Source organism: Micromys minutus (assembly GCF_963924665.1).
Source record: "Micromys minutus genome assembly, chromosome: 16".
NCBI lineage: Eukaryota > Metazoa > Chordata > Mammalia > Rodentia > Muridae > Micromys > Micromys minutus.
In genome coordinates this window covers 9,929,920-9,951,796 of record NC_137985.1, presented here as the reverse complement: position 1 = coordinate 9,951,796, position 21,877 = coordinate 9,929,920, and the positions used below count along the sequence as shown (strand labels likewise).

Sequence of the window (21,877 nt, the reverse complement as noted above, 5' to 3'; positions counted from 1 at the left end):
TGAGCGCAGCTGCCACCACCGCTCTGCCTTGTGTCTGTTGCTGTCCCCTCTTCTTTGGACACTTGCTCCATGTAGTCACGGCTCATCCAGGTACAGAAAGCAGTGTAGGTACCATGAGAATGTCTTCCAGGCTTTCCAGGATTCCACCCCCAGAGGAACCCATACACTCTCACAAACACGCACAATTAAGCACAACATAGAGAAAGCGCTGGGGAACATGTCGTTTAGAGCTAAGGTAATTAATGTACATTCTGAGTCAGAGTTTCACACTGAAATTTCTAGAGATGTGTTTAATCCTCTTAGGCAGAGCCACGTGTGTCTGTCCAAGGACTGTGCAGACATTTAAGGCTCCTGAGAGCATCTTCTCAGGTGCTTAGACCAAAGGAGGCAACTAGCAGGATTTCCCCTGCTTTTAGCTGATGACCTACACTTACCAATGGCATTCTCTTTATAGTCAATATGCCAGTTGTGCCCTGGAGTCACGATGGCTGGTGCTCCTCCTTAAGAAAGACTCTCCAACTTTAATACCATGGTCAGAGCTCACTCCGAATCCCATCTTCTTCACGAAGCTGCCTCTCTATCTTGCTATAGAAATGTTCTTGTCATTGTCTCAACTGTTGGAACTGTCATTCCTGATTGTGTGTGTGTGTGTGTGTGAGAGAGAGAGAGAGAGAGAGAGAGAGGAGAGAGAGAGAGAGAGAGAGAGAGAGAGAGAGAGAGAGAGAGAGAGAGAGAGAGAGAGAGATATGCTGAGGACAAGGAAGGATGTCAGAAATCTTCCGTTCTCATTCTCCATCCTAACCCTGTAAGATGGGGTCTTTCAGCAGGTTGGAAACCCACCTTTCCGCTAGGCTGCCAGGCCAAGTGAGTTCCAGGGATCTGCCTGCCACTGCCCCTCTCCCCTTACCCCCACCACAGTGCTGGAAGTGGGCACAGGCATGCTCTCCTGGCTTTTTTCATGAGTTTGGGGGATTTGAACTCAAGTCCTCATGCTCACACACCAGTGAGCCACCTCCAAAGTCGAATTTTTGAATTGAGTTGTCAAGGAAAACAAAGGCCTACTTGGGCAAAGGCTGTGGAGAATTTTACCAAACATAGCGACTGAGTAAAAGCAAACCGAGTGTAAGGAGCCATCAGGAAGCGAAGTGCTAGGATTCTCAGGACAAAGGGAAGGCAGAGGATTTCTGAGCAGGAGAGAGGTGTCGAAGGAAGACCCAGGCTAACAAGCCCTAAGTAAGAGGATGTACGAATCTTATGCAGCCATTCCTTCCACGTGTGTTTCATGCTACATTATTGTTCCTATCAAATGCAATAAACATTTTCTCAGCCGTGTTATAATCCATCAACCTGGGCTTGCACTTCATGTGCAATGCCAGCTATGGAACGGAAAGCTGCAAAGGAAAGTCAGAATGCTCAGTCTTCTGTGTTTACTAACGACCTCATAACGGCGCAAATGCGTGGCTCACCGGAAGAACTCCACAACCGAACTCAGCGCCCCTGATAAGTGATTCACACTTCACTGTCCTTGATGCCCTCATACAACGTCCCCACTAGAGTACGGCTCAGACTCTCCCAGGGACTATGCAGTTAAATCCCACAACTGTCCAGAGAACGACATCACCAAGAGAGCAATGCAGAACATTTCTTCCCCTGTGTTCTTCCGAATCACTGCTCCCTCCCTACCTCACAAATGCGGTCTTTAAGTTATTTATCTGAAAATGAGAAAAATCAACATCAGTGCAGACAAGACCTCTGAGGTGGGTGAGGGTGTGAGAGTTGGTAAACTTCTCGGTGATTGCAAAGCTGAGACTCTCCCTGGACGGGACCAAACACCTTCTGATAACCACCATCTGGTTCAAATGTGTTACTAACCTCGTTAATTTACGAATCTTTCCCCTGACTGTGCTTTCTTACAACCACTAACCCAGTGTAATTCAGTAGATTTCAGTAAAACTTGCCCAGGAAGATGAAAACAGTTTTAGTGATTATAAACCATGTAGCTTTGTCAGACACTGATAATCTATGGGCCCTATGACCTGTACCATTTGTGTCTAACTGTGATTTAAGGTTCCCCCTGCCCCCATTTGCAGCCCCCATTTCAAATTTCAGGGTTACTTTTTTTTCAGAGCAACCTTTCTCTTTGGAATAATTTTTCTTACCAAGAGACTACAGGCGAACTGACCATTAAGTAGGTGGATAATATTTGCTTTCTATTTAGGGGGAGCCTGGTTTAAGTCCCAGTTCTTTGAAATAAAAAAACATCAGGAAACACTCCTGAGTGTGCCTTTGACTTCCTTCCCTGCCTGTCAGTGACAGGAGGCAGCTGTGGCCCAGGCTTTGACTTGGTTTAAAAGCTGATATTTGACTCCAGCTCCCAAACGGCCATCATTCATATGGTTCAGTCCTCGGCACTGTGCCTCCTCCGTGAACCCCACTAACTGTCATTGTTAATGGGGGAATTCACAATGCAGTTTCCAGAACACCCGTTTGTACCCCCAGGCTCTGTGGCATACATGCATTTTTACCCAAATGTAAAACAAGTGACTTATGTGGGTTAACTGTGACTAGTCTTTTAAAAGTGGATATTTAAGACATCAAAGGAAACAGGTATTTTATCAGTTTCCCCAAGGATTTTTTGTGAGGTAGTTTCTCCTGCCTCAGTTTGAGGTGGGACACGTTAAATGAGGGCGGACTACACAGAGGACACATTCCCTTCTGTTCGATAAAATAACGTTAAATGGCTTGATGCCTTAAACTGAAGAACATTTATATATGTCAAATAAATTCAGATTCCACCATTTTCCCTCGAATCCCTTCCTGGTTTGGGTGGCGATATGATATGTGAGGAGCCAATTATATTTCAAATAAATAATCAATTCTTATCAGCTATAAGCATGCTCCATGCAATATTTGGGGCATAATTATACTAAAATATTACTTACTGATTACTTGTGTGAAATTGAAATCCATTCTCTATCATACTTGCTTATGCTGGCAATCCAACATCTGGGACACGACATGGTGGTCCGAACTTATGGGTTTGTGCAACCCCTAAAGGGCTATTCTTTCCTTGGGTCTATATACAGTGGAGATGTCCCACAGGCTGTTCCCAGGGTCCCCATGGAGCCATCTGGCTCGGAGTCTAATGGAGCTAGACACTGAAGATTAGCCGGCCCCTCTGTTAAAGTTTGTTGAAGAGATTTAAAGCAGTACAAACACCACCCTCCATCTAGTACATGCTCAGCAGATTTTTATTGAGAACTCTAATGCTCACGGTATCACGTAAGGTGAATGTGAAGATCATTTATCATAAAAGCTATTCCTCTGATTTCTACCACACACACCATCCTCCAGAGGCCCTGCAGGGGCTCTCCTGATTTCCCAGAAGTTAGCTAGGCTTCCTTAATTTCCCCAAGGGAAACTGTAGTTGGCGGCACTTACAGCATTGCCCCAGAGTCGGAAGAGTTCTGGTACCAGCAGGTACTGTGCCTCTCGACTCTCTGTCCATCCCTCCCACAAATGAGATGAATAAATTCTGCTTCGAGTGTTGAGGTAACCACACCCAGCGCTTGCTTCCCATCGCCAACATGAATGGATTTAGAATCACCCAGGAGATTCACTTCTAGGAGTATCCTTGAGGTCTAGAAAAGTTTAACAAAGGAGGGAAGGTCCACAATGAGTGTGTGCAACACTCCCATCGCTTAGGGGCTCAAGCTGAACACAAAGGGAAAGGGGAGAAAGCAAGCAGAAGACCTACCCTGATCTCTGTCTGACTGCAGAAGCAATTGGAGCAACAGCCTTAGGCCCCCTCTATCCTTCAGCCACCCTTCCCACCATGATGGCCTATCCTTCAAATGTGTGACTCCACACTAATCCTCCCTCCTCCCTCCTCCCTCCCTTCCTCCCTCCCTCCCTCCCTCCTCCCTCCCTCCCTCCCTCCCTTCTTCCTCCCTCCCTCCTCCCTCCCTCCCTCCCTTCTTCCTCCCTCCCTCCTCCCTCCTCCCTCTCTCCTCCCTCCTCCCTCTCTCCTCCCTCCCTCCTTTCTCCCTTTATCCTCCCTCCCTCCTTCTTTCCTTTCCTCCTCCTTCCCTCTCTTCCTTAAGATGCCCTTGTCTAGTGTTCTGTAACAGCAGGAAGGAAAGTAACTAATGTGATGTGTGTCCTGTGCCATAGATTGACTGCTGATGAGCCACCATCAGTATGATACTATGCTGCTGCCATTATCCCTCCACACTGTTTACAGAACTTACTACAGATCGGCCGAGAGCTAGCAGAAGTTCCAGGTCCTCAACGGCCCACAAAGAAAAGCATCACCCTGCCTCCCTGAGCAGGAAGAACTTTGTTCTGCTACTCCTTTACCCTTCCTCACACCTACAGATGGCTGAGTCTCTTCCCTACAGTCGGCAATGGGACATAAGATACAGACTTTTGTGTCCGTTGAGAGACGAACTAGCAAACTTCATCTTCAATGCAAAATAGAAACGAGATCAGCTTCCTGGCATTCAGGGGTGTGTGTGAATTTGAGGTTGGATCATACTGTTGTGGAATACTTTGATTTTTGTTAATATCTGGACATGTCAAAAAGACTATGAGGATCATGTTTATCCATTGCATTTTGTGCTGTTCATTTTTAAAAACTAATTTCAAATTTCCTTAGATTAAAAAGCAAAAGGAAAGCCCTGTCCTCTACCCTGTTGCTCTTGTATGACACCACAAACATTCATGTTCTAGGAGTCTCCCGTGGGCTGATGTTAAGGTGATACATGACTGGACAGTGGAGAGGTAGGAGGAGGGAAGGCTGGGAAAATGGAAGAGGAGGGAAAAGGGAGATTCCAGGAGAAATCAAGATGGAGCTGGAGAAGGAGGATATAGATCCAGGTGGTTTTAATCGGCAATAGGTAGATAGGAATATTTTTAAGGGTTTCTGTAGATCATTTTATCTCATATAGAAGGGCAGTTTGAATCTTTGTCCACTGGATGTAAGCTTATTGAGTAGAGGGTTTGTGGATAATGAATTTAATATATAAACTTGCTATATAAAATGGGCTTTGAAGTCATGTTTGTGCTGGGTAGTAGAGGAACGGAACATGCTGGGGTGGTTGGATCCACCCAAGGAATAGGGTGGGCAGAGTGAACTGCCTGGGAAGGAAACTGAGTGGAGAGGGTGGCTTGGGGACCGTGTGACAGAGTCCATGTGCTCGGCTCCACATTGGAGCAGCTTCTGAGCCATAAACCATTGTTTTAATATTTACTGCAACAGTCTCGGGCCACAGTGTTGGGTCAGGTCATAGTGCCTTCTTCATAAACAACACTTGCTGAGTATCTGTGGGCACAGTCAATGCACAGGACGTTAGACACCAGGAGTTTCCTGAAAATCAAGGTGCCGTTTTGCCCTTCCGCCCAGAATCTTTGTGAGGTTTTTTTCTCCCTGGAAAAATTCAGTGACTTCTCTTTTTTTTTTTTTTTTTTTTTTAAGCTGGTGTTCACAGGGAAAAATAATAATTTATCACAATGGTGTTCATAATGCCAGCTCTGGAGATTGATGGTATAAACTAAACAGGAGGAGTTTGTAGTTCAGATCATTTAGACTTAGGGCAGTTAGTTGACTTGGTTGTGAGCCTCAGGAACGACATGAGTTCCCACCTGCTCTTTGTTGACTGGAAGCATGCTCACTGGGGCTAAGACAGCTCTGGCATTTCTGCCTTTAAGATGGTCTCATGGACAAACGCCCATTTTTACAGCCCTTCCTCTGTCTTGGAAACAGTGTAATGCTGAGAGGACCAGGTAGTGCAGAAACTAGAGACCCCACTCCAAAAGTATTATTCTTCTGGAGACAGCAAATGATACTGTCTACACAGATAATCCCTGAATGACCTGCTTTGTTGTTGTTGCTGTTTTCCTGAGACAGGGTTTCTCTGTGTAGCCCCACTTTGTAGACCAGGCTGGCCTTGAGCTCAGAAATCTACTTCACTCTGCCTCCATAGTGCTGGGATTAAAGGTGTGTGCTGTCAAGCCTGGATAACCGTGAACTATTTAAGGAGCTGCACCAGAATCAATGCTGAGGTCTTGGCTTCCCCTTAACACTTCGAAGACATGAGTGTTGGTTCTGTCCAACTATCTACTTATTTTAGCGTTTTATGGTCCTGCTCTTTCTTTCTCCTGAAGGTTTCTAGCCTCAGAAATATTCACTGTGAATGGAGGACAGCTAAAAGTTTGCCATGTTTGTAGGTGCGACCAGAAAGTCAATGCACCAGGGCCTGATCACCTCAGCAGCCGGTGGCTACAGCTCCCAGACTGTCTTTCATGTGCTTGTCTTTCCCACGGGCTGCTTCTCTGCTCCAGTATGATATTCTCATGCTCAACTCTGTCTTCGCACTTTCTGTTTCTCCTACTAGACTTTCACTTGGACCCCCATGAGGGTTTTCTTGTTGTTGTTTCTGATAAAGCCTAGTGGCATTCTTAGAAGCAGACATTTTCACAGCGACGTGTTTCCAAGACTCAGTGTTCAGCTGGTAACTTCCCATAACCCCAGCTCAAGTCACCAGGTAGTGGACTGCAGAGGGGGCCTCATTCCCAGCACCCCTCCATGAAAGAGCTGCGTGCCTCTTCAACATGCACGAAATATAGTTATGGAAAGGAGTTCAGACACATGGTCATCCTCAAATCTACCTCACGAACAGCACTGCCAGCCATCCTGCTGAAGCCTCTCTGATCCCTGGCTTCCTGGAAACCCAGGATGCTTTACCTAGGCTGGGAAGGTTCTTTCTGATTGCCACAATGACCATGTCAAAGAATTGGTCTAGATATGTGAGGGGTGGTGTGTGTGGGGGGCACTGGTCGTGAAAGCCTGTGGGTAAGAAAATGGAAGATGAGTCATATTTTCAAGTCTTTGCTCTCAGCACGAAAGGCAAGGATAAGGAGGTATCATTTCTGAGCTCTGCCACCAATCCGCCGCTCCTTTCTACTTCCTAATCTGTGATACGGATGTACCTCCTGGCGGCCTGGTGTTACCGACAGGTGCTTTTTGTGGCCAAGTACAGGGCAGAGCAAGTCCTGCATATCCCAAACTTGATCACATATAGGTCTGTGAGAGCCAACGTAACCAAGCATGCTAGATTTGTTAGTTTACTTAAGAAGAAATACGCAAAAGATTAAATTCCAAAGACTTTTGTTACACTTCCCTTAAATTATCTTTTGTTTGATGTCTTGTACATAGTGGTGACACTCGGAATTAATTCACTTCCCATTTTACAGAAATTACAGACTTAAGAAAAAGAACTTGTAAGCATAACAACTAATTTTGTTTTTCGTGTTTGTCCGACTTGTGTTCTGTGGTGAAAGTACACTGAAGAAACTGCATTTTCCCTGTTTGCCTGCAATAGCACAGACTGTGCCAGGGCTTTCTGTGTGCTAGAAACATGCTCCCCCTCTACGTTCAATTCCCAGCTTACATCTCTGAATATTTCACACTGAGAAGTTTACATCACTTCTGCAAACAGAAAACAAGCCATATAAAAGAAAAAAAAAAAAAACTTGTCATAGCAACCATTATGAATTCTTTAGAAATGAAGGTTAAACATAAGCTACGGGAAGGTTAGAAGCGCTCCGTGGCTCTCGAGGAGGATCTTTTTCAGCGCCCAGTTCTGACAGCTCACAGTCACCGAAACTCCATTGCCTGGTCTCGGCACTGCACCCATGTGCATATATCCCCACTTGGAGAGACACAGACATAAAAATAAATCTTTTAAAGGCTACAGATTAATTATTATTATCCTAATTGTAGGTGGCTTAATTTTATCACTTATGGAAACATCACCAACCCAATCAGAGAACATCCACACGCACGTAATAATAGGTCCCCTCACCAGCTAGTGTGGCAACATCCGGGGCTTTCTGTGTCTTTTCCATTTTCTCATCATGGCTGTGTGTTTCTCCAGGCAGGGTGAAAAGAGTCCTTTAATTAAGTATGAATTTGTTGGTTTATATCTCTTTACTTCCTACATATATGATATTGGGCTGTTAGGGGTAGACTTGCCCAGTCCCTTCCTTTTAAAGGCCAGAGTGGCATCGTCTTCCTAACTCTTTGTAAGCATACCTGCTTTAGATGCAACAAAAGTGGATTTCCCCAGAGACCTTCCCTCAAGTGGTAGCTTGGTGTATAGACAGGAATAAAAGATAAAAAATGTAAACATAAATTCTTTGATCTCTTAATCGAGTTTCTCCCTTCGTTTAATTTCTTTTGTGTCACTCCTTAGTACAGTAGTTGGTTCAGCTGTAAAGGCCTGGGTTTCTTATCCCTGAGGTAGAAATGAACAGATCTTCACCCATAAAGCTAGTGAGGACTACCGGTACCACATGTCACAGGCTTGGAGACAGTAAGCAGAAAGTGATCTGTTGTCACTGTAGTGCTAAACATATGTCGTTCCTAAGTATTAATCTGTTCCTTTCTCACAGACTAAAGCTCCTAAAGAGGACTTTAGGTGTTAGCCCAGTGCTCAGGGTGTGCATTACACTATTGGAGGTGCTCCCACAGGAAACCTACACGTTTAAGCTCTATAGCTTTACTTCCAAGTGTTTGATGGATAGCTTCTTCCAACTGCCTTCAAACAGCACCCCGCCCCCGCCAAGATGTCCTCCCAACCCCCGCCTTTAGTGGATATTTCTCCTGCTCGAATAACATTACTCTGTCTTTCTGCTGCAAAGCTCGGACGTGAGCCTCCGGCACAGCTCTGTGTACGAGTGCTCGCCTGCCTCCGAGCACCGTCTGCTTCTTTCGGGTAGATGGCGACTTTTTTTTAACCTCTGCTCACATGTGCCTTTAGCATGAAACATATGTCACAGTATGGAGAAGGTGAAGCCAATTGTTTTAAATGTATATTTGTTGACCATAATTCAGGGAGCAAAACAAAAGGTAAAAACCAGAACCGGGTCATTCTATAAAACTAGCAATTTTTTTTCTTACTCAAGATCCTACATATTTTGGCTTTGTTTCATTTTTCAAATGGCATCATGCATTTTGGAAGACATTTTGTTAATTTCCAGGAAAAGTATTTTGCTTAAAAGCACTTCTCTTGACAAACTGAACATGAAACACTGGGCTATTTTATGTAAATGTCTTGGACAGATTTCAATATTTACATATTCTAGTGACTTCTAATGTCCACAGATTCTTTGCTGCCTCTCCTTTCAAGCAGCAAAAACTCATTACCTCCCCCCCCCCACCCCCAAATGTGCAGGAACAGAAGTGATGGCTTGCTAGGAGACTTGGTCTTAAAGGACAGGGATCCTTCCTGGGTTGCTTACTGTCAGTGGGTCGGCCGTTTACTGAGGATCTTACCACTGGCCACCTATAAGCGTGGGGGCGGGCCTTCCAGTCTCACTGAAGCCTTCCTGTGGTAGCAGCCTCAGCAGATGGCTTCACTGTGACCCCAGGAATCAGGTGAGGTAAGGTCATCTGTCACATGGTGATAATTTGGTAGTTAAGCATTGTTTGCAATAGAACTAACACAGGTGCATGCTGTACTGTGAGCAATCTCCCTGCAGGTAATCATGATCTTAAATCCATGATCAGTCAGCACTGAAATTAAGACAAAAACCCAGCTGGCTGTCAAAAAAGTGTGACCTGAAATGGCCTCACGTGGCAGAAGTGCCCACTGTCATTCTTCCTTTCAGTAATATATTTAGCAAACAGTTACTAGTCTTCACCAGCCAGAAGATATAGTTCATGTTTCAAATGCTTCCTCTCCGAGTGTCCTTTGCCATCTTACTCGCTGGACAGTTTGAGGCTTGGGGTCACTTTGGGACATACTTATCGTGAGGAAAGTTTTAAAGACATGGTTTTTATGATGGAATACGGATTTGAGTGTGTCTTAAGAAAAGGCTTGGGGTTAATTACTGTTTTAACACGTAGGATCTCAAGCACCATGACACCTGACAGTTTTGGCTTTTAAGTAAAAAGGCAGTGGGTCTCAGGGCTGCATGACTCGAATCCTGTGAAGTGGTCTGTCTGCCTGAGAAAGCGAATCAGTGTCAATAACACCACCCTTAGGACGAAGGACAGTGACATTAATGGTAAGAAAAATATTCCACCAGTAAAACATCCCCTAATTAACACTAATCTGTTCCCTGAAAAAGCTGCTTGGGAGGGAAGAGATTTTCTCCCCATACGCCAAACTGACAAGCAGTAATTTGGAAAATTTTCCATTTAGTTTCAAGGAATATTAAAAAGCTCCACTGAGTAAGAATTAAAAATGAATCCATTACCAATCTCATATATTAAAAATATGATCCTTTCCAGGCAATGCCAATTCCTAATTGAGCACATTGGCTAAAATCAACTAAATCTTGCTATCTTCAGAACTGACATTTACCATACTTCTTTTTCTTTATCATAAAATGCATTTACTTAAGTACTGGACTGCATGTAATACAATGGCAAATGTGGGCCTTGCTTTCCTAAACCCTCTTAGTAAAAATCAGATAAAATCAGCAGGAAACAAACATTGAACACATTAGATGGGGCTGAGAAGATAGCTCAGCAGTTGAGAGCAGACATGGACCCAGGTTTGACTCATGTTTATAACTTCCTGCAGGGAATCAGCATCTCTGGTCTCCATGGGTACTACTCGTAGACACGCATGTGCATAATTATTGTCAATTGCATGAAACTAGTGAGATTATCATTGTTCCATTCATTTGGGAGAAAATTTATTTGATGGGTCTGATACAGGGTAAAGTCTACAAATCATTATGCAGCAGAAAAATTTACAGACTCAGAACTGTGTGGCCTTTGACAAACGTTTAACCCTTTGGATGTCTCACGTGTCAAAGTGTCGATAACAGCCGGGTTGTCCATGTTCCTTATGTTTAGCGTTAGTTTTAAGCAGGCAGAGTGCATTGTTATGTCTTCTTCTTTCTTCAGCAAGTGAGCTCTTTAAAAACTCAGCTCCCAAATTATTCTTGTTATTCTTGTTGTTGTTGTTTTCTTGTCCAGGCTACTGGGACAGACGGTCTCACACAATTCACCTCCGGCAGGCTTCTGGAAAGCCTGCTCTTGGTCACCTTCGGCCTGGCTCCTCCCACCGTAATCTGCTTCTCTGAGCCACTTCCTTCATCACCCTCAGGTGAGTTCTTGTTTTCCTGCCTATGTCTGCCAGCATGGCTTTAATGTACGCTGCTTTTCTCCTTTGCCAAACATGGGATTCCTGGGATCAGATAGCTTCTCTCACTGCCCAGACAGAAGAACGTGAAAAACCATTTCACTTCTCTCGCTTCCACGGCTATTCCCAGAACAGCCCTGTACCGCCGACTTCCGCCTCCGGATGACTTCCTGCTCCAGTTAGCAGAGTATTCAGTAAGCCGGGGATTGGTCACCTCAGCTTTGTGGACAGTCATGGACATTAAAAAACCCCTCACACTAAGCGAGGCTTTCAAGGGCCTGCTTAGTCAGTCATCTCAGCCAGACCAGACCAGAGCAGACCAGACCAGACAAGCCTAGTTCTCATAAAGGTCCTGGCTCTTGGACCCTCACGTGTTCATCAAGTCCTAACAGTGTGACCACGAATTCCATTGAGGTGAAGCAGCCCTTGGCTGGTTGGGGGTGGGGGTGTGGGGTACGGTCTAGCCATTCACTAGCAATTTGGAAGTCTGCTGATATGGGCACTCCAGGAGCCAGGCTCTTTTATGTAACTATGTTCATGTATTCGCTTGTAAAGTTGTCTTTGATAGTTTTGAAATGTATTAATTATTTTCTGAAAATACAGCGACTTCTGTTGAAAAATAAACGTTCTTTATTCTTGAACCTCCAAAGGTGGAGCATCATGGGGCAAGCTATAGAAATAAAGACCTTTTTAGTCGGCGTAGGGTTTAAATGAAGCAAAAAGGGAAAGCAGTTTCTCGGCAGAAAAAAAATGCAACAAAGACTTTACTTCTTACTAAATAGCTTAAGAATGTCTGAACAAAAACATCTCAAATCTAACCAGTGCCAAGATTTCTCAGATAAGTCAGGGAGACGAGGAAAGTTTGTTTCAATCCAAAGCATCAAGACATCATGGATGGCAAAAGGGAGCTTTCATAATGAATACACCAAGGGAACACACCAAAACCCTGTCCCAGGTATATCACTGAGGCAAGCGGCTGTTTTCTGTTTAATCTTGCTTGGGTCAGTTCTGCAGACTAGTCCAGCTCTCCTTAAGGAACTTCTCCACAGAAGTCTCCCGGGGTCTCCCAGGGACCCTTGCTGTCCCCTCACTGTCTACCTGATTAGATGAGCATCGGGTACCACCTGTCTATCCTGTCACAGTGCATTTCCGCTGTGAGCTGGTCCTTCTCAGGCTAGCTTGTAAATCCTAATTACGGACTAACTCAACTAACCTGTGAACTTTTTCTTCAAAGCAGCTAAGAACAGACTTTGAAATAAGTACTTCTCTTCAGGATCAGAAACAACAACAGCAACAACAACAACAATAAAGTATCCTTCAATAAGAAATTCTCGATTATTTCACGGTACTTATTTGTGTTTAGAAGCCACGGTAGACTCTTTGGCTGCAGGGAGAGCCAGTAGTTGCTTGGTGTCTCCTTTCACTTAATATTCTTCTTTGCAAAATTACAGACGGATATCAAAGGCAGGAAGGTGGGTGCAGATACAAGAAACAGACGTTTATTTGCAGAATTTTGATGTCCTAGAACCAGAGAAATCTTTTCTTAAATAGAGAAGCATCGTACGCAGGGTGCTGATGTTATTTTTATCAGCAGTTAGCACATTTTCAGAATTCTTATCCCCAATAGAATATCCTGAAAATTGAAATAGCTTTTCTAAAAAAGTGTTTTAAATGAAATGTGGGCTGTTTAATAAAAAAAAAAAAAAAAAAAAAAAAAACCCAAATACGAATATTCCCAGTTCTAATTTTAGAAGGTGAATCCTAGGCTACTCAGAAAAGAAGTACTCTGGTCAGGCAACAGTCTGTCCAACTGCAATAGGAAATGCTTATAACTTCAACAACTATGTAAACTTTCCAGGTTTATAATAGAATACTAAAACTCATTATTATCTGTTTACAAATTCATTTTTCTTTTCAAATATATATACATACATACATACATACATACATACATACATAGAGCTCTATAACTTCTCAATTTAAATGTTGCTCTTCATTCAATGCTCTTTTAAGGAACTGTGTGTATTATTTTATCTTTCTTTAAAATATGTTTAAATCCTGCTTACTTATTTGTGTGTAAGGGGTGGGATTCTTGCCTCCACTGTGGGTGTCCCGGGAATTAAACTGAGGCCATTAGGCTGAATGGGAAGAATCTATTCCCTGAGCCATCCTGCTGGCCTTTTTTGTTTTTAATGGTTTACATGTTTATTTTCGATTTTTTAAAAGGAAGCAATGAAACTGGGGAAAAGCAGGTTGTATCTGAGCATCTTCATAGCCTCTTCTATGCAGAGATGGAAACAGAGATGCCAAATGGGTTCTAGGATAGTGCATAGGGCATCTGTGCCTTCCTGATGTCCGAGGATGGCCCACATCACGTTGTGTTGGCTCCTCTTTGGTTGATAGGAAGCATATAGCCTGCCTTTCTCAGTTCTGTGGTGCTCTCTGTGAAAGCCTGGCCTCTCACCCACAGGGACGGTCTCATCTGTATTTTCATTTAGTGTTCTCATGGTCGCATGAGCTAGCTGAGCACCAGACTGTGTTCCCATGTACATCGGGAAATAGTGATCCATGTGTCATTTCAAACTCAGACAGGGCATGCAGACTTAATTCAGTAGACAGAGTTGAAAAATTAACCAATGTTTTAATGACCTCAGCTGTTATGTAAGTTAATATCCGAGTCAAGCAATATAAATATAAATACAATGAATTAAACTATGATATACTGCTCCAAGTTAAAAAATCTTACCTAATCCCAGGTCAAACTTATTCTTTATTTTTATTTTGTCATTAGTACTCTGTTGTCTGTCCCCAGACAGTATGCAAACGACCTGACTGTAAAAAAAATAAAGTCCCCAAGGAAAGAAACTCTTTCTTCTTAACTAACTTCTCTCAGTTCCTAGCTGTAATAAAACTGGGACATGTCGATTCTAAATATGTTGATTTCTGGAGTATGAAACTGGTCATTGTTGTGACATGTGTGTCATCAAGGACTTTCCACTTAAGTCTCAGGGGTAATCGTCACTCAGCATCGAGTGGTACTTGTTGTGGAGTTAGAGGGAGGTAACAATCAGAAGTGCCTTACAGGCTTTGGAAAGACAAATTAGATGGTCATGAATGCAAGAGCAGGTATTTCAGAAAGAAAATAGCCTGAGAGGGCCTAGGGAGTTGGTTCAGTTGTTAAGGGCACGAGGACCTGAGTTTTGATAACAGTACCCACATAAAAGGTCGGACACTGTGGCATCCCTGTAACCTCACATTGGTGAACCAGAAACAGGCTGATTTTAAGTTAGTTGGCCAGACAAGTCAGCGGAAATAGTGAGTTCTAAGTTACTGTGAAACTCTGTCTCAAAAGATAAAGTGGAGAGCAACTGGGAAAGACACCCAAGTAGAGACCTAACAATGGTCTGTGGTCTTCACACACACTCCCACACTCATGTGCAAACTGTGCACATGTACACACACACAAACACACCAACCGAGAATAAAACCAGACCAGCAACCAGTCAGTCACCTGCATTTCAAACGTACGAAGTAAAAACTGTGACACTTGAGAAGAACGTGGATTGTTCATGAGATCATAGAAAATGTCCAGACACTAATGTCAGCACCTTCTCTGGGAGAGCAAACATTTTAGGAATTACTTTCCACTGCCCTCTCCCTCACTCCATGGGACGTAGCCTACCAATGGTGTGGTAGGTAGGTATATTTTAGGTCCTCATTTTTTGAGCACTTAAATCACTTGACTACCAACTTGACTCAGTGCTTCTCAAGAGTGCTAGTGGCTGCAGTGGACCCGTGCAGCTGATTTGCAGACGTATGAAGTGGTAGAGTCTGGAAGCCAGACATGTCTTGTTGCACTGGACAACCACACTTCCTAATGAGAACTGATAAATTCCTAATGATTCCTAATGAGAATGCTTGTGAACCTGCTTGACGGAGCAATGATCCAGCCATCGTGTTTGTGGATCTAAAGACCAGAGGTTGACTTTAGCATCTCCTTGCCTGTGTTAGCCCAGGGTCCTTTCTAAGATATCACATCACTTACTGGCCATGACCTATAAGCCTTCTCTTCAGAAGGCCGTATGGATTAACAGTATGCTCTAAACCACTTGAGAGAGGCTCAAGATAACATATAATTAAGTGAGGGACTTTTTGGCATAAACTGAAAGTACTACAGAAATTCTAAGAGGGTAAAGAGATTGTGGTAGGGCAGCTTCTTAACAGCATGTGGTCCCAGGGAGCGGGTGACTGCTGTGCCAGAGAAGCCGGGCAGAAATCGAGGCAGGACCTGGCTCTGTAGAGAAGGGAGCCCCAGTGCTGGCTCATGCTACTAGAACACCAGAATTGCAGATCAGATCAGCAAGTCGTTTATGTTTAGTATTCTTTAGAGCAGCACCTGGGAATTGAGAAGGAGAAGCAGGCCTTCTTATCTGAAGTTGAAACTCAAAGTATTAACAGAACTCAACACAAAACCAGGTGTCTAGTATAGGATGTGCACTGAGTTTTTAATTATCTCCTTCTTAAGACAAATGAATGCTGCTACCTACTTAATGAAAACACTTAAGCAAATCTGTAAGACAAACAGAAGGAAAAGCAGCGCTTGGCACCGAGATCCTACATGCCTGAGTGCCAAGCGAGACTATCGCACTGGATTTGTTCCGGAGCCTAGCAGCATAGTAAGGTGCTGAGATCTGCTGTGGCTAATTCCTAGTTATGGAAATTATTTAATAAGTTTATACTCAAATTCTCTCCAGAAATCTCCACAGAGAGATAAAGAGTTTCCGGCAAACCAGTGCTGACATGAAGGAAAGGTAATGCTTACTGGCCTTTTTCGTATTGACAGCTGAACTCAGGAGAAATCAAGCAGGAGACAGACAAGAACTAAGTTATTTTCTTTCAGACCGATCATGAGTTTTCCTTGTCTGTCATGTGGTACCTAGTAGGAGCAGAGCATAGAGTGATGAGCAGGGGAACCAGGGACAGCACTGTCACCTTGCAGTGACCCCAGGTGGGCATGGAAAAGGCTAGATCTCCCATCTCTGCGACTCCCTGCTTCTGTCGGCACAGTCTTCGCTCGTTCTCAGCCATCATACTTTACTCCATTTCATCTTTTCTCCTGTTTGAGACCAGCAAAGCCACGTCGTTCCTACAGGTCATTTGTTTTAACTGCCATTGTCTTAAATGGCACATCTGGAAGAATAGGACCCTGAGCTGCAGAGTTGCTTTAGTGAAACTGTTCTAACTCCTGTATCGTCTGGGTACCAAGCCTGTCCCAGCATGCAGTTGTAATGAACAGATAGATCTTCCTTTTAGGGCAGCTACTGCTTTTTGTGTGGCTATGTCCTCTGACTTGCCTCCAAAAGTTATCTCTTCTTCTGTTTCTTTTGTTCTCTGTCTCTGTAACACACACACACACACACACACACACACACACACACACACACCTACCCACATTGAAAACTTAAAAAAAAACCTAAAACTTTTATGATCTATGAACAATTTTACACAGTAATATACATTTAGAATATCTTTGCTCTGTTTTCATTTCTTAACAGCTGGTCAGCCACAAAGCTCTCGAGTCATTTTTGAAACCAGTGGTCAGTATTCTGATTTCAAAGTCATAGCTTAGTTAACAATAACAGTGGTTATAGACTATCTCGGTAGTGAGTGTCTATGTCCCAGAGGTATATGGAGAAACACAACTATTCCATATGTAACTAGACCTAGAGTAACAGAAGAACAATTCCTGAAGAATGACTCTTCAATATTTGAAAACCCTCCCAAGCAACCTTTTCTAGAGAAAGCTATAAAAAGAGTCCTTTTTGCCTGAGTCAGAGCAATTTATCTAACAGCACCCTCCAGAGCTATGAAAAATTGGCATTCTCTATGGCAGATAAAAGTTGGACGTTGGCTCGTAAAGCCTCCCAGCACGCATTCTCCAATAGATATGAGGAAAGGCTAACACACACTTTGCCCATCAATGGGCTTGTTAAAGTTTTATTGTGACACAGAAATACATATTCTTTTGTTTACATATTGTCTATTGTTCTGTGGGTTCCAGAGTAAACCTGGATTAGCCTAGTCACATGCACACGATTTCTGTCATATTTACAGTCTTGTTCTGTTCACAGCAAGTATGTTGTCCTTTGACTGACAAGGGCACCACTTCTTCCATCTGGCCTTTGACTAACAACATAAGAATGTCTGGGTTGTGGATTCACTCTCTTTGTACACTTCTGTGTGACCTGAGCCACAGGTTGATTTCCTTAGCCTGACTTTCTGTTTGCACAGCACAGGAAGTTGGTTCAGGTGATCTTCTATTCCTTGTTCAGTTCTCTCTAAATTTCTGGGTCCTAAGGAGAATGAGAGCTTTCTTCATCATGTTGATTTTAACCAGGGATATATATATATATAAATTCAAAAAGACCTTTCCACAAAGCCCAGCTCACCCCGAAACAATTCAAGTCTTTTCTAGTATTCATCAACCAAGCAACGTCCCTCACCGTGCTGCAGAGACAAGTGTCAGGGGCACAGCTGGGGCACACTTTCCTACCTCAGACACCCTGCCCCGCTTATGCCAGACACGAACACTCCTCTCCTGAGGGCGTCAGAGTGGGTTGAGTGCCCACCTCCGCTTCAGATGCTAGGGCACAGCAAAAGTGACAGTAGTTACCACATCCAAAGGGCACTTTTGAGTTCTTGGCAGAGACAAAGCACCCTAGCCTTAGTAGGATTGGGTTTCTTTCTGTCAAAAGCTTGAGTGTCATTGCATATTCTGTCCGGTGTAATTCCTTCCTTAGACACTTAGCATAGCCCTGGATGGAAGAAGTCTCAGTACGGTAAGAATAACCTTGTTCCTCAAGTCCCCACAGCAGCTGGTGCATCCTGCTGCCTCGACAGAACAAAAGATCTGAGAGATTATGTTATCTTAAAAATGAAGTCAGGGAGATGACAGAAAACCCACTAGACCTCAGTGGTAACAGCTATGATTTTAAACCCTGAAGACCTATCATCTTTAAAATAAACATTTCTCTTACACATTCTTTCTTCCTGATAAATAGAGGGGAATGTTTTCGAGTCTTTAAACCAGAAAGGATTGGTCGTTAACTTCCGTAGCAGGACATTTTGGATTTGAAGAAGCTTACATGGAACAATGAACACTATTCACTTTAAAACATTACATTTCCAAACAACACGAAGTGGCTTTCAAGTTTCGCCACTTGAGAGATTTTTTTTTTAAACAAAACTGGAAGAGAGGTAACCCTGCAGGTAACAGATAACAAAACCGGAAGAGAGGTAACCATGCAGATAACAGATAACATTTTGTGCTTGATTATCATTTTTCTTTTTTTCTTTTCTTTTCTTCTAAACACCTTACAGGACACGGGGACCGCTCTACACTGACCACATATCCCTGGGTTTGTTTAGGGACCTCTGCTCTCCCTGGTGGGCTTTTCCATAAAAGAAAAAGAAGTGCCATCTGTCATGTCTGCTTGATCTTCTTCCCAAATACCACAGAACAATACTATCCCCCAACTCTGCAGCCTCTGAACTGGATAATAACATTTTTCAGAATGTGCAGAAGCCTATAGGAATTTTCAGATATAAAAATCTGATTGGGAGCCTCAGCAGAAGAGCAGATGGATCCCCGAGCCGCGGCCCTCTCTGAGTCCTCCCAGGCGGCGCCTGCGTTCTGGAGCACTTTACCTTCTCTCCTTGGCTAGACAGCCTTCCACTCATCCCTTCAGTCCCATGTCTGATCTGCTTCTCGATAGCCTTTGAATGCTTGGAGAATGGAGGGACTTATAAAAACCAGTGGTTTGTTTCTTTCTCCTTGGATGACCTCAGCCTATGTTGATCTCTACCTTCCTAAAGTCCTTGGAGACTCACTGCCTAACACACACAATTAACATCTTATTATCCTTGACTCTGACCACCTGCACTACACCTACACACACACACACACACACACACACACACACACACACACACACACACACACCTTTTTGATAATTATTTCACATGAGTTAGTTTCTTCTCTCTAATTAAGCTGTCAGGTTCTTGTGAACAGAGTCATCTTTTCTATGTGTATAGTAAACAACCAATATTTTTCCCTTCTCCTCAATAAGTTGAGGTTTCCTTATGATGCTCACAGCCATCATCAGTGAGTTATGGATTGGGGGCTACCTAAGGCACCATAGGTTAGAACCAAACCTCTGGATCAGAACAGTAACAGGGCAGAAAAGCCTCAACTTTCCAATGAGAAATTTAAAAAAGAAATAAATAAAAAAGAGGATCTTTGGATTGGACTAAAGACAGTGGTTCAGACATTACTTGCAGGACAGAATGTCTAAGTATTTAAAGGAGACTTAAATAAACAAGAAAACACACACATTCACAATCACACTCACACACACAAACACATATACTCACAAACACTCACACACACACATACAAACACATGCCTACAAACACACACACACTCACAAATACACACTCACTTACACACATGCTTGCACACACAAACATGCACTCACACACCACATTTACTCCAATGTCATTGCCCATTGACAATAATGTGAAATCACCTAATAGATCAAGTAAAGGCCAGATGATGGCCAGATAAAAGAACTCATCACTTCATTGATAAAACCATCCTGTCTTGGAAGTGCCTGTGCATGTAACATATTTGGAAAATGAGACATTATTTTTCAGCACATATAATTTTTTCACAGCTCACAGATTTACATAGTTTATGCTTTGCTCAATACTTAGAATGTTGCTGCAATGAAAAGAATCTGTTAAGCCGATGGTTATTTCAAGAAACATTTTGTTTGAATACAACCCAAGAACTCAAACATCTGTTGTAACTCAGAACATCAACTGAGTTCACTCACTGTATTAATAAAATTTGGGAAATTGCTCAATATCCTGCTTTGTTCTGCTCATGCGAACACAGCCCAAAGCTTTCCATGCTACCAAATTAGTGCCTAAGTGGTTAAAGTACCAAGAGAGCCTTTCCTACATTGTGCCAGCCGTGTTCTTCAGGGTAGAGCTGAGGCGCCCAGCTCTGGGGAAAAGCAATTAGGACAGAGCTTCAATGCTTTCACCAAAGGCTTTGTTAATGTGGAAGACCCTGCAATGCCCTACACTGTGACTTAATGTCTTGCTCACCTCACATCTGAACTCCATGGAGGGCTTGCATATAGGAATGAAACAATGTTCAGTACGTCAGACACAGAAAAAAAAAAAAAAAAAAAAAAAAAAACTCTAGCCCCATGGAACTTGTACTATGTTTCAAGATAATGACACATTCTTTACTTCCAAGTGAGATATTTTTTTTTCTGTAGGTGGCTAACCTCTGAAAACAATTTGTGAGACCAGAGAAAAAGAACCCAATTTCAAATGAAATCTCTGCTGTAAGTCAGCTGTGCCATGCCCATTGTAGCTTTCCCATGACCACTGTGACTGTCACTATTCCAAATTCCCTCACAAAGAAGGCTCAGTTCGGCTCCTGGATCAATGATTTTTCAACCTTTCTCATGATTCACACCCTTCCCATGATTCCTTTGCTTCTCCCACGATTCTGTTGCTGTCACTGCTGCAGACAAATCCGAGACACAGATTTGATGTCTACCAGAGAGCGTGGTAATATTAATGAGCCAGAAGGTTGCTAGAAAAATTTGGGAGGAAGTGTGTGAGCTTACATGTCTGGTAGGAAGAGTTGTTCTGGCAAAGAATGTGTTCACATGGTGAGGTGAGTACTATCAAACCATTAAGAGTGGATGGAGTCACTTCGAATAAAGAGAATTAAGCAGAAAGGATGCTTAAAGGACAGCTTCTGAAGAGTTATCACCTGAAGCAGCTAGATAGGTTTGCTGCTTGGATAGCAGAATGAGTGAGATTGAATGGTTGTACCTGAAAGGAGAGAAAAGAGATCCCAGACTAGAGCCGATTCTCCCCGTGCCCTGAGTGATGTCCAGGAGACATGACAGAGAAAGAGCCTGTCCTACTGGAGAGTGTCGGTGTTGTGTGGTCACTATCCTTTTACAGTGGTTTGCTTCAGGAAGGCTATTGGGACCAATGCGAAGCATGGGTACTTGGGTCAATTTCAAAGGAAGGGCAGTTTTCTAATACAAGACTTTCAGAGTTTGGGTTTTCCTAATAGCAGAATAGAATATAACCGGAATAGGATTCTTCTTCACGGTTTGTAGTTTATGTATTATAAAATGTAAATTAATATACCTTGAGTTTATTTTATGTTTCTAAGTTCAAACTGCGAATCATTTGAGGAAAAGGGAATCTTAGCTCTAAATTTTAGGGCTACAGTTTACTATCTGCCCACTTCACACCTTCCTGTGGAGTCTATTTTACAAAAAGGAAAGGGAATAAAAGCAGCAATCTCCCAGAAGAACTGTAGTCACGTTACCTAGGAGAATGGATAGCAGTGATGTAAGCTTCAGCATGCTCCTGTGTCCCTGTCTCTGCCCACACTACAGCTCCAATGCACTGTCCTAACACTCCTTTTTTCTTTTCTTTGTATAACGCCATTTTCAAAACCAAATGGCCTCTCCTGAGAGCATTAGTGGACATGAGGCCTTTCCTCTGGAGTATACACACACACACACACACACACACACATACGCACACACACACACACTCACACACACTCACACACACACAGAGGGGGAGAGGAGAGGAGAGGAGAGGGAGGGGGG

At 43.3% G+C, this 21,877-nt stretch overlaps 1 protein-coding gene across 1 annotated transcript in view; it reads right to left on the bottom strand.

Moving 5' to 3' along the window:
* The window catches only part of MAML2 (mastermind like transcriptional coactivator 2), a 305,834-nt gene that overhangs the window by 193,234 nt on the left and 90,723 nt on the right, over positions 1-21,877 (bottom strand). The window lies entirely within an intron of this gene.